Raw genomic sequence first — 13,477 nt, 5'->3', positions numbered from 1 at the left:
TCACCTAGCATGTGTGTTATCTTAGCACCAACCACATAACACGTATTTCAGAGATTCATACCCTTAGAACCAAGTTTAGAAGTGTTACTCACCTCAAACCGCGCCAATCTCTACTCCAACAAGCCCTTGCCTCGCGAATAGGCCTCCGAACGACTGGGATCCAGCCACAAATAACTTAATAAAATCAACACAAGCTATAGGAATCGATTCCATATGATAAAGATAGGTTCTTTAACAAAAGTCAAAAAGTCAATTCAAAAAGTCAACCCCGGGCCCACGTCTTGGAATCTGACAAAATTAATAAAATTCGAACACCCATTCAACAACGAGTCCAACCATACAAAAATTACTCATTTTCCGATCTCAACTCGACCTTCAAATCATCAAATTATAGTTTATGAAGTTTCTACAATTTTCCCAATTTTTCCAACCCAAAACACTAATTAAATAGTAAAAACAATGATTGATTCATGTATATTAACCAAATCCGAGTTAGAATCACTTACCCCAATCAATACCTTGAAAATCCCTTCAAGAATTGCCATCCAGCTCCTAAAGTCCAAATGTGAAATAATACTCTAACCCTCGTTTTTGAAATTATATATTCTGCGTAATTATTCCTCTTTGCGATCGCGGAAAGTACCTCGCGATCGCGAAGAACAAAAATATGCTGCCCTCAAAATACTCTTAGCGAATGCGTTGCATAGAAACTCAACTTTACCAGGTCGCACGAATGCTCACGCGATCGCGATGAACAAACGCGTGGCTTCCAGGCCACCCCTTCTTCCTTCTTCGCGAATGCGGTACAACCTTCGCGTTCGCGTAGTACTACTGAGCATAGCTCTGGGATCACGGACCAACCCTCGCGAACGTGCAGAACATTTTCCTCAGTCGCCCAAACAAGACTTCGCGATCGCGGACCTCCACTCGCGATTGCGTATAAGGAAACCAACAAAAGACATAACAGCAATCCAACAAGTCCAAAAATGAGTCGAACATGATCCAATCACACCCGAGGCCCCCGGAACCCCATCCAAATATACCAACATATCCTAAAACATCATACGAACTCGTTCGAAGCCTCAAATCACATCAAACAACTCTAAAACCACGAATCGCACATCGATTCAAGCCTAATAAACTTATGAACTTCTAACTTCCAAAACTAATGCCGAAACATACCAAACCAACTCTAATTAACCTCAAATATTAGACACAAGTTGTAAATGACATAACGGACATATTCCAACTTCCGGAACTAAAATTCGAACCCGGTAACAGCAAAGTAAACTCTCAGTCAGACTTCTCAACTCTCCAAACTTCAGCTTTTCCAACTTTCGCCAATTCAAGTCAAAATCACCATACAGAGCTGTCGGAACTATCAAAACTCCATTCCGGAGTTATTTATACATAAGTCAATATCAGGTCAACTCTTTCAACTTAGGCTTCCAACCTTGTCCATACTCATTCCGAAACATCCCCGGAAGCAAACTAACCACCCCAACACGTCACATAACAACAAACAAATGCAGAATAGGCAATAAATGGGGGAACGGAGCTGTAATACTCAAATCACCCGGTCGAATCGTTACAAATTCCTGCTACAATTATGATACATATACAATTATAATACAATCGCGATACATTTCTGAAAAATTATGATACTATTATGATCTTCATTTTTTCATGTTTCAATCACAACTCTACACTAACAGTTTAATATAACCGTATTCTAATTGTATTTGGATTGTATCCAGTATTGTTTTGGGTATTGATGTATCATATACAAGTCACATATAATAAAGATGCTAGAAAGAAAGAAAATAAGATTCAAAACTTACCCCCAACTTGATTCTAGACCAATATTCCGAATTTCGTCTGCATTGTATCAATTGAAAATAAAGATTTTGGTGACTAGTAAGAAAGAGAGAAATTTGGTTCGAAAACCTTTGAAAAGGGAAAAAAATTAGAAATTAAAGAGAGATTTTGGGTGATTATTAAGAAAGAGAGAAAAAAGAAACAGAATCTTAAATGTAGGGGGGTTATTGAAAATGGGGGTCGGTGTTGTGTAACTGACATACTAAAATTAAGGGATCTTAAATTCTTTTCTTTTAAATAATTTTATATATAACTTGTAAATATAGATCTACAAAGTAATTAATAAGAAACCTGAATAAAAGTGGTAAACATGTTTCTATTATAGTATATCTAGGTTAAAATTCCTTAAAAACTGATTTCTCTTTGACTTCATTAGACTTGATCAATGTGTAAAGAATGGGCCAACTTAGCACTTGACAATGGGGCATTTGCATCTATACCTACTTTTTGGGTCACGTTTTAACTTGTGCCCGCTTGCAATGTACCCACTTTTTCGCGTAACTTCAGCATACGGGGCTGAAGTAGCAAAGGCAATCACGCAAAACTTCAGCATTCTAGTAGACGGGCCTGAAGTAGCAAGTGTGCTGAACCAAGTGTGCTAAAGTTTTTGTTTGTAATTGTTGAACTTAAGCATAGTAGCTGAAGTTTTGTTTTCTCTTTGCTGAAGTTTTTGTTTGTAATTGCTGAACTTAAGCATAGTAGCTGAAATTTTGTTCTCTATTTGCTGAAATTTTTGTTTGTAATTGCACTAAATAAGCTGAAATTTTTTTGTCCTGGATTCATTAGTTTTGTCATTAAGCTTTTTCAAAAACATCAACAGAAGATGCTGAAGTTATTTAGTTCATTTATAAAAACTTCAGCACTAAATAAGCTGAAGTTTTTTGTCCTGGATAAGCTTTTTTAAAAACTTCAGCAGAAGATGCTGAAGTTATTTAGTTCATTTGTAAAAACTTCAGCTAGATCGGAAGANTTCATTTATAAAAACTTCAGAACTAAATAAGCTGAAGTTTTTTTTTTGTCCTGGATAAGCTGTTTCAAAAACTTCAGTAGAAGATGCTAAAGTTATTTAGTTCATTTGTAAAAACTTCAGCACTAAAAGCTGAAGTTTTTTTGTCCTGGATTCATTAGTTTTGTCATAAAGCTTTTTCAAAAACTTCAGCAAAAGATGCTGAAGTTATTTAGTTCATTTGTAAAAACTTCAGCACTATACAAGCTGAAGTTTTTGAAAAATCTTTCTAACATACTAGATAAATAATCAGATTGCCAACAGTATCTAAATCATAAATTTTGGAAACAATAAACGTGAAAAGAACAGAATTATCATTGTCTACTAACTTATGTACGTGGAAATATTCACAAATTATTGTCTACTAACTTATGTAATTATTCATAATTTGTTTTTAAATAATCTGATAAACATATTTATTGCAATCATCACATGAACTGAAGTTTCATAGCAGCACCAACAGCATCAGAAGAAAGAAGAAAAAAAAAAAGAAAACGAAGAAGGAGAAGGAGGAGGAAAAAGGGGCTGAAGTTGTTTAAAAAGTGGGTACAAGTTAAAACCTTTTAAAAAAATGGATATAGGTTAAATGGGGACGACCAAATAGGGCGCCTGTGCAATTTTTACCTTGACAACGGGCCAGCTAGCTTTGTATTTATTTGGAACTACTTATAGCCTTATTAAATTTGGCCTGACTAAGATAAATCATTTGACCCGTTTTTATTTCTTATTAAACAAAATGAAATTAACATGCCTACAATAATTAATGAAAAAACCTAAACATGAATATAACAGGACTAAAATTATAATCAATTTTTAACTAACATTCATGAAAATATTCAACGATAAAACACATGACACAAAGGAAAAGTCAAATAAAAGGTAATAACGGAGAACTAATAGAAATGAAATCATGTTTACCCCTTTTTACCCAATCACTGCACGTGTTTATCAAGAAGCCTTTCACGTTATTTTAACTCAAATTTTAGGCTTGAGCCAACTAGTTATGGTGCCTCCTAGAAGTATTCTCAACACAAATTTATACTAAATTTTATTTTTAGTCTTGACTTAAATATATCATTTGCAAAGAAGGCCTCCTTACGTAGCTCTCACACTCGGAGCGTGCGACATGAACTTCTGCGTTGGAGGAGAAATAATTCCTTTACCAAATGAAAATAGCACTTCAAGCTATAAAATGATTAGATCAAAATGAACTAGTACCTTGAATTTGGAAGAGTGATACGCAACCTTCTAAACAGGTTTATTGCTTCATCTTTATCAACGTAAAGCTTTAAAATGCTTATGAAATGAAAAGTAAAATACTTTTACACACTTACTAACAGGGAATGAAATCTTAAATTAGTCCAACAATTAAACATATGCTCAAGGCATCACCATTTTCATTCAAAGATTTACATTACAGAGATTTGGAGGTTGCCTTATATTGCAGCAAAATATAGGAAGAAAAATAGCAGCGCGAAACCCAGAAAAATCCTTAAACTGAATGCAGCAGATGACAGCAAACAACAAAAGTAATTTAACCCGAGGTGAACCAGAAACTTAACCCAAAAATTCAGCAACTTAAGGAAGAGAGAAACAAAAGCTAGCTTCAAGAACTTGAGTGATTTTTTGTAAGGTTTTGCTCTCAAAAAAGTCACTCAAAAGCTCTCAAATTTCGACTTACTTTTTTGATATTTCAACTGATTTCTTTTTCTCTCTTAGATGTGTAAAAAGATGTGTGAAAGATGTGTAGAATATCTGTCGTAGCGGAAGAGTGTAGAGAATAGATTACGGAACAAAGGAATAGTGTAGGGAGTAAGGTGATAAGACAAGGAAATAGTAGTAGTGAGTGGGGCGATGAGACAAGAAAATAGTATAGAAAAGGTAGGAAATAATTTTATTAAATTTGGTCTGTGTTTAAGATAAATTCTTCTGACCTCTGTGTAGTAGATTATGTTAAAATTATTATGTATTTTCTAATAAATCTACTAAAAATAACATAAAAGTTAAAATGTCAAAATTAAGCATAAAAAATATCAAAAACTAAAAAATATGATGGAAAACTCGAGTATGATAAAAAAAAATTAGATGTTCACACCACTAAAAATTATATTCTTAAAACGTAAAAATATTTTTATGATATTTCAGTTTTGAATATTTAAATTTGTAGAATTATTAGTGCCACCGACTCTTGTCAGTCACTTTCCACTTTTCTTCCTCTCCCAATCTCTCTGTCTATTTCCTTTGTATTCTTAAATTTTTTTGTGTACTTTCCAAACATTATTATTATTAAAAAAATTAGTAGTAAAAAAGAATGAAATAACATGCACAAATCTAACGTCTACCCGCTCAAGTTATTTCATGGCTACAAGCTGTCTGGTTTCCTTATTTGTCTTACTATAATTGCCATCCCAAATTTCTAGCAAACAATAAGTTTCAACTATTATCTAATATAGATCATATATTTTACGTATTGATAAAACTGTAGTCTATTAATTTAGGATCAGAAACTGTAGCTAATATAAAGTCTAGGGTAAATTAAGTTCCTAAATATTAGGAAGTTTTATATAACTCATATAAGTAAAGATTTAAGAATCAAAATTTTAGTTGATTTGCAAGTATAATATATTAGTAAAATAGTTAATTAAATGAAGATTTCTAAATAATAGTAAATTAAGGGTGTGTTTGGTATAACGGAAAATGTTTTACAAGAAAACATTTTCCGTGGAAAATATTTTCCAAGAATATGTTTTCTTGGAAAACAAGTAGTAATCTTATTCATTTTTCGGTGTACGGTACGCAAATTAAGGAAAATAACTTCTCAAGCGTAATCATAAATAATTCAGATATAATAAACATGAAGTCATAAACTTTCGAACCAACAACCTTCCAAACCCACAAATTTCATAAACTTTCGAACCGCTAAACTATCGAAACCGCGAACTTTCGAACCCGTAAACTTTATAATTTCTAAACTCGTAAACTTCCAAACGCATAAACCTACGAACTCATAACTTTGGAACTTGTAAAATTTCGAACCTGTAAATCGAAAGATGAAAAAACTAAAACTGAAAATATGTAAAAATAAAAAATAAAAAAAAATAGGGGGGGGGGGAGGAGGGGGTGTGCAGAAAACGAAAAAATAGAAATTTCAAATTACAAAAAAAAAAGTAAAAAAACGCCTTTTTTGTGCGGGGTGGGGGTGGAGGGTGATGCAGAAAAACGAAAAAACAGAAATTTAAAAATAACAAAAAAAAAACATTTTTTTGTGCGATGTGTGTGGGGTGGGGGGCAGTGGGGGGTGGAGTTTGGTGGAGTGGGTAGTGCGGAAAAACGAAAAAACAGAAATTTGAAATTAAAAAAAAAAGGAAAAGAAAAACTTTTTTTTTGTACGGGGTGGGGGGCAGTGGTGTTGGGGGTGGGTTTTGGCCGGGTGGGTTGTGCAGAACAACAAAAAAAAACAGAAATTTAAAAATACAAAAAAAGTAAAAATAATAATTTTTTTGCGGGGAGAGAGGTAGCAGGGTAGGTGGTGACGGGGAAAAAACTGAAATTTGAAAAGAAAAAAAATCTTTTTGGAGAGAGTGGGTGGGGTAGGTGGGGCAGGAAGAGAAGGGGGCGGGGGTTGGGGTTAGATATGAGGGTAAGTGGAGTTTTTAGAAAATATTTTCTTAACTTTTTCTAGGGAAGTCATTTTCCTCCAATTTCAGGAAAATGTGATATCCAGGAAAATATTTTTCAAACTATTTTGTGCAACCAAACAGTGTAAAATAGTTTGTCATACCAAACACACCCTAATTAAAAGACTATTTTGTCTAGTGTGAACTCTATTCTTAAAGGGCAACAAATGACATTTTCGTTAAAGCCCTTCGTGCTTTTAATATAGTATAGATAGATAGATATAGATCAAGATATAGATAGATAATTGAGCTCAACGGCCCGTAGTCGGAAGAAATTCAAAAATAGCCAGATTTACAGGTGGTCATTCAAAGATAGCCATAGTTTCAAAAGTAATCGAAATTTAGCCACTTTTCATGTAAAGATAAATCTGAACGAAAACATATATTGTTCAAAATCCAAAAAAATACTCCAGTATATTATACTGGAGTTCCGGCATATGTATACTGGAACTCCAGTATGTTATACTGGAGTTTCAGTATAATATACCGGTCCAGCATAATATACTGGAACTTGTCGCGTGTTGGAGTTCCAGCATAATATGTTGGAAGTTCTTACACAGGTGCACCGATCTTCAGTATATTATGCTAGAACTTTTTGTGTTGCAGCAAAATAATGACTATTTTTCAATAACTTTTCAAACGATGACTATTCTTGAATGACCAATCCGAAACTGGCTAGCCCGTGCTATTAATACCCCGTAGCCAGAAGACCATTGGATTGACATAGATAAAATGACAAGAGATCAATTTTTTTGTTTGTTTCAAAGATAGAAAAGGACAAGATAATTAACTTAGAAAACTAATTGATATTCAAAAATGTATTGATTCGAGAATTTGAAGTAGATTAATTTTATTTCTGTGACGACCCAAAGGGTCATCACCGGATTTCCCCCTTTTTTTCGTGCTTCCGAGGCCTTGAAAACCTCATTTTTGCTTGCCTCGATTTGCGTGCGCAGTCCGGGCGCGTAGCCGGAAAGCTTATATGTTAAATTCTGTGAAAAAATTTCAAAAATGTGACTTTAAAATGATTAAAGTTGACTTTGGTCAACATTTTTGGTAAACGGACCCGGACCCGTGATTTGGCGGTCCCGGAGGGTCCGTAAAAAAATATGAGACTCGGGCATATGCCCGGAGTCGAATTTCGAGGTCGAGAGCCCGAGAAATGAATTTTTCTGTGAAATTATTTTTCTGAAATTATTAAGGAAAATGGAAATGAAAATTGATTAAAAAACTATGGTATCGGGCTCGTATTTTGGTTCTGACGCCCAGTACAAGTCTTAAATATGTGTTAAGCGCTTTCTGTGAAGTTTGGTCGAAATCGGACGTCGTTTGACGTGTTTCGGACCTAAATATCTAAAGTTAGAAGTTTAAGAAGTTTGAAATGAAAATGATGATTTTGAGGTTGGATTCATTGATTTTGATGTTATTTTGGCGATTTGATCGCTCGACTAAGTTCGTAGGATGTTATTGAGTGTGTGTGTGTGTTTGGTTGGGAGCCCCCAGGGCTCGGGAGTGATTCAGAGGTGGTTCGGGGTAGTTTTACACTTAGAAAACATAGCAGATTTTCTGCAATTTTTGCACAGCAAATCCCTTCTTCGCGTTCGCGTTCCAGTCACGCGTTCGCGAAGCTTCAGTGGTCCCTCTTCATCGCGTTCGCGGACAATACCCCGCGTCCGCATAGCCCAGGCTTCCCCTTCACCGCGTTCGCGAGTCCCCTCTCGCGTTCGCGTACTAGCCAGTCCCAGACCCCAGCCCCTTCTTCTACGCGTTCGCGATTAGCACCTCGCGTTCGCGATGCCTTAAACCATCCACCCTTCGTGAACGCGTCCTCATTCACGCGAACGCGAAGGGCATTTTTGCCCAACGAATTTTTAAGTTCAAAACAGAATCAGTAGCTCGGGATTTAGCCATTTCTTCACACGAGCTCCTCTCTCTAACACTCCATAGGCGATTTTGAAGAGCTTCTTTCTCCATATCCTCTTAGGTAAGTGTTCTTAACTTCTTTCCCTCTTAATTTCTTCCACTAATCACTAATTTTCTAGCCCTAAATCATGAATTCAAAGTAGAAAATGGGGGTTTTGGGTAGAGTTAGGGCTTTGGGGATTTTGGGTGATTCAACCTCAATTTGGGGTCGAATCTTGAAATAAATTATATATTTGAACTCGTGGGGTTATGGGTGATCGGGTTTTGGTCCGAGCCTCGAGTTTGGACCATGTGGGCTCGGGGGCGAATTTTGGTGTTTTTGGAAGAATGATAGGAATTTCATTTCTAGGCTATGGGATTATGTTTTGAGCCCTTATTGATATTATTAAATTAATTATGCCTAGATATCATTGTTTCGGAAGTTGGATTGTAGAGGAAAGGCGGTATTAGAGATTTGATTGCTATTCTTGGACCGAGGTAAGTGTTTGTTCTAACTTTGGCTTGAGGGAGTAGGATTAGGATGTTATTTGCTACTTGCTAAATGTGGAGTACGGTGTATAGGCATGGTGACGGTTATCTATGCACCGGAGTCTAGCATGACCGTGAGTCTTAATTGCTTTTAATTCGAATGATGTGACACAACTTCCTTGTTTAATTGATAAATTTCATATAATGTGAACGGTTGAGGAAGAATTGTGATTGGTATATTTTGGAGCGTTGGCTCGAACAAGAATGTGATAGTTGAGAAAGAAGTGATTTAAAAGAGGATGTGTTGTGATTATTCCCTTGCCGGGACGTGTAGACTATTATTATGTACTCTCCCTTGCCGGGATATTTGGGCTGTTAGCTGTACCCTAGCCGGGTTAAAGTGTTATGTTGTCGAATTTCCCCTAATGGGGCCTTCTTTACAAAGTCAGATATTTTGAACTATAATATGGGATCGTGTGGCACGCCGTCCACTTATATACTATAATATGGGATCGTGTGGCACGCCGTCCACTTATATATACATTATGAAATGGGATTGTGTGACACGCCGACCACTTATATATTATGAAATGGGATCGTGTGGCACGCCGTCCACTCATGAATTGAGAAATGGGATCGTGTGGCGCGCCGACCACTTATATATGAGCTATGGTATTGAGATAGTTTCGTCGTTATATCCGTTGATCTGTATTCACTGTATTTTCCCCGAGCATGCCCCCTTCCCCTTTTGCTGATGTTCTCTGTTGTTATTTCTGTTGTCTTTGTATATATATATATCTGCACAGGTTGTTTTTGGTAGGTCCTGTCTAGCCTCGTCACTACCTCGCCGGGGTTAGGCCAGACACTTACCAGCACATGGGGTCGGTTGTGCTGATGCTACACTTTTGTGCTTTTTGCACAGATCATAGTACCGGAGCAGGAGCTTTTGGACAACAGTAGGAGCGTTGGGAGCTTACTTCAGTCCGGAGATCTCCGAGGTAGCCTTGCTGGCGTCCGCATGGCCCAGAGTCTCTCTTATCTCTGTCTTTCGTTTGATTTCCCTTGTATCGGATCAGACAGTACTGCATTCTTATTCAGACTTTGTATTTAGCATTCTATAGAAGTTTGTGAGTTAGTGACACCAGATCTGGGTAGAGGTGTATTTGAATTTCCGCACTTGGTTTCAGTTATTTATGTTTCGAGACTTCCGCTTTTATATTAATTGCCTCGTTCTTCTTTATACTGTTAATGATGTTGAGAGAAGTGTTAAATTAATTGGTTTGCCTAGCTCCTATTAGTAGGCGCCATCACGACTCCCCGAGGGTGGGAAATCCGGGTGTGACAATCTCTTAACAAAAGAATTTCCTGGAACTTTTGAGAGGGGGATCAGAGAGATGTTAATTGTTATAAAGAGTCCAGAGATAATAATGGACCATTTGAATTTGGACGGGGCAAAATTCGCGTGACCCGTTTACATAAGATTCCGGAGGAAGTACACAAATATCCTTCTTACAGCTACTAATTAGGAATTAATTTGTATTTATTTTGTCGTAACAATTTTTACTAAACATCTTAATTGCAAAATAATCTAAAATATTTGTATCCCAAAAAGTTGAACAGAAAAATCGAAATGCACGATATATTGGCTAGTTACTAAATAGTATAGCCCTTTATGGATGCCATTTCTACTAAGAGCCTATTTGGAAAATCACCTTGGAAATGGATTTTGGTGTAATTGAGTGTAATTACGCAGTTTGGCATATTTATTTGACCAAGTAATTACTTGATCAGCATGAAATTAGATGTAATTGGAGGGGTGTAATTACACTCTCCAATTCTCAAGGGGAGCTGAGAATTGGTGGTAATTACACTATGTAATTACAAGGTTGGCTTTTAGTTTCTTTCCTTTTTGTTTTTATTTTAATTGTATTTTCTTTATAACTTTTTATTTCTATTATTTAAATTTTTAATTTTCTTTTTCTTTTTAATTTCTTTTGAAATTTTAGATTATATTTTTCTTTTTACATTATTTATCTTTTGTTTCTCTATCTTTACTTCTTGTGATTCCATGTAATTGCTTACATTTTATTTTTTATTTTTTGAAACTACACCTCCTAATAATAGAAATAATGAGTCATTAACAAACTTGGCATGCAATTAAAGTGGAATTTCGTTGTTGAATGTGATTATAAACTTATCATGTTTCCTAATCTTAAGTTGCGGTTAAACTTACTATTATTATGTCAGAATTTGACATGTTAAACTATTTTTTTGTTTGAATTTTGAAATTGTGTTATATTCGTGGTTCCAGTTTACTTGTTTTAGTAGTATTGGCTCACATTGCATGTTGTTCATTTTTTAGTTAGAATTAATAGATTAGTTTTGTGAAATATTTGACTAATGTTATGATATTATATTTATAAATATTAATTTATTTTATCAAACATGAATTCCATGATGTTCTTACAAAACGTATATTTTTAATTTTTGTAAATATCTAAACTCAATATTATTAATTTAAAAAAATATATAAATTATATTTACAATATTAGTTATAAATATATGATTACTAAATTAATGTATATTCACAAAAAAAATATACATCTTAAATATCATATATAATATCATTTATACTTATAAAAATTTATAGGCATATATTTATTATATTAACTTTTAAGTTTGATAATTACTTAATTTAAAATTTAATCTAACTGTGTAATTACACTTGTGCAACCAAACAGTAAATATATAATTATACTGTAATTACATTATGGCAAACAAACAGGTCGTCATAATTTCATAAATGCGTAATTATAGACTGTGTAATTACTACCCTAGTAATTACACCAATCTATATCTATATATTATTAAAAGGAGAGGAAAAAGCCATTCCTTAAGCCAAGTGGCAGCCTAGAAAAAAGCCACATGGCATAAGTAGTTAACAATTAGTTATTGGTTATTATTTTTGAATTAAACTATCTGTAAAACAATAAAATAAAATATATTATTTTAATAAACAAAAATTTTAAAAAAACTATCCATTCAAATTGGAGAGTAATTTCAAGTTGGAGTTTTTAAATTATTTTATAATAAAAACCTAAAATTACATAAAATAAAACATCTCTTCAATAAAAAATTTTAATCTATATATTATTAAAAGGAGAGGAAAAAGTCATCTCCTTAAGCCAACGGGAAGCCTAGAAAAAAGCCACATGACATAAGTAGTTAACAATTAGTTATTGGTTATTATTTTTGAATTTAAATATCTATAAAATAATAAATAAAATATATTATTTTAAAAAAACTGTCCATTCAAATAGGATAGCAGTTTCAAGTTTGAGTTTTTAAATTATTTTAAAATAAAAACCTAAAATTACATAAAATAAAAAATCTCTTTAATAATTTTTTTTAATATGCTAATAAATTAAACAAATTAATATGCTAATAATTTTTTTTATTAACAATGTAATTTATATTAAATATTTATAACATAATAAAGAAATATACTTAACAAAAAAGTTATTCGATGACTATATAAGTCCCTTTAATTTAATAGAGATTTTATTCATTAAAATTCAGATAATATTAGTGACAACAACAGAATAAAATTTAAAATAAAAATATTTCAAGATTAATAAAACTTATATCTTCTCTTATATTATAAAGAAAAAAAAACGAGCAGATAAAAATATTAAACAAAGTAATATGCTAATAAAAATTTCTATTAACAATGTAAAAATACTAAACATTGATAATAGAATCTATATCTATATCTATCTATATAGAATAGGAGAAGCAAATCCATATTATTATGCCAAGTGTCAAAATAATAATTGGACATGTGTCCACTTTTAGGACAAACCTCCAACTAACTTGGAGGTTAAAAAAATAATTTTAAATAGAAATAATTTTAAATAAAGAAATAGGGGGAAAAACAAGAAAAAAACACCTGATACAATTCAATAAGAATAAACGAGTGTCCCCCCACTTCTTTGTTAAAACCCTATATTTGAATTCTATTTTGTATAAATAAATAAATTAAAACATGAGATAACCTCCCATTGTCCCACGTAATTGTAAAATAACATGAGATAACCTCCCATTGTCCCGTGTAATTGTAAAATCACAAAAAGATAACAAATTAACACAGTGAAAACTGCTGCATAACAGTTACATTAAACCTGTCAAAATTAAGAAATATCAATTACAAAGAAATCTATCTATTATTATCTATATTCTATATATATATATATTAATATATAATAGGAGAGGCAAAGAACTATTATGATGACAAGTGTCATAACATTAAATTGACACATGTAAAAAATTTGGACAATCCTCCAACTTTCTTGGAAATTCAAAATTCAAATTTATTTAAAAATAGATGTGAAAGACACGTTTTTTTTCAAAATTCAAAAAATTTAAATTTTTCAAGCAATAGAAACTACCAATAAAAACCACCAACTACTCTCACTTCCTCCACTCCCCTTCCTTTTAAAAACTAACTGAATTTCTCCTCTTGCAT

This window comes from Nicotiana attenuata, unplaced genomic scaffold, assembly GCF_001879085.1.
Source record: "Nicotiana attenuata strain UT unplaced genomic scaffold, NIATTr2, whole genome shotgun sequence".
Lineage (NCBI taxonomy): Eukaryota > Viridiplantae > Streptophyta > Magnoliopsida > Solanales > Solanaceae > Nicotiana > Nicotiana attenuata.
Note: the sequence above shows the minus strand (reverse complement) of the source record.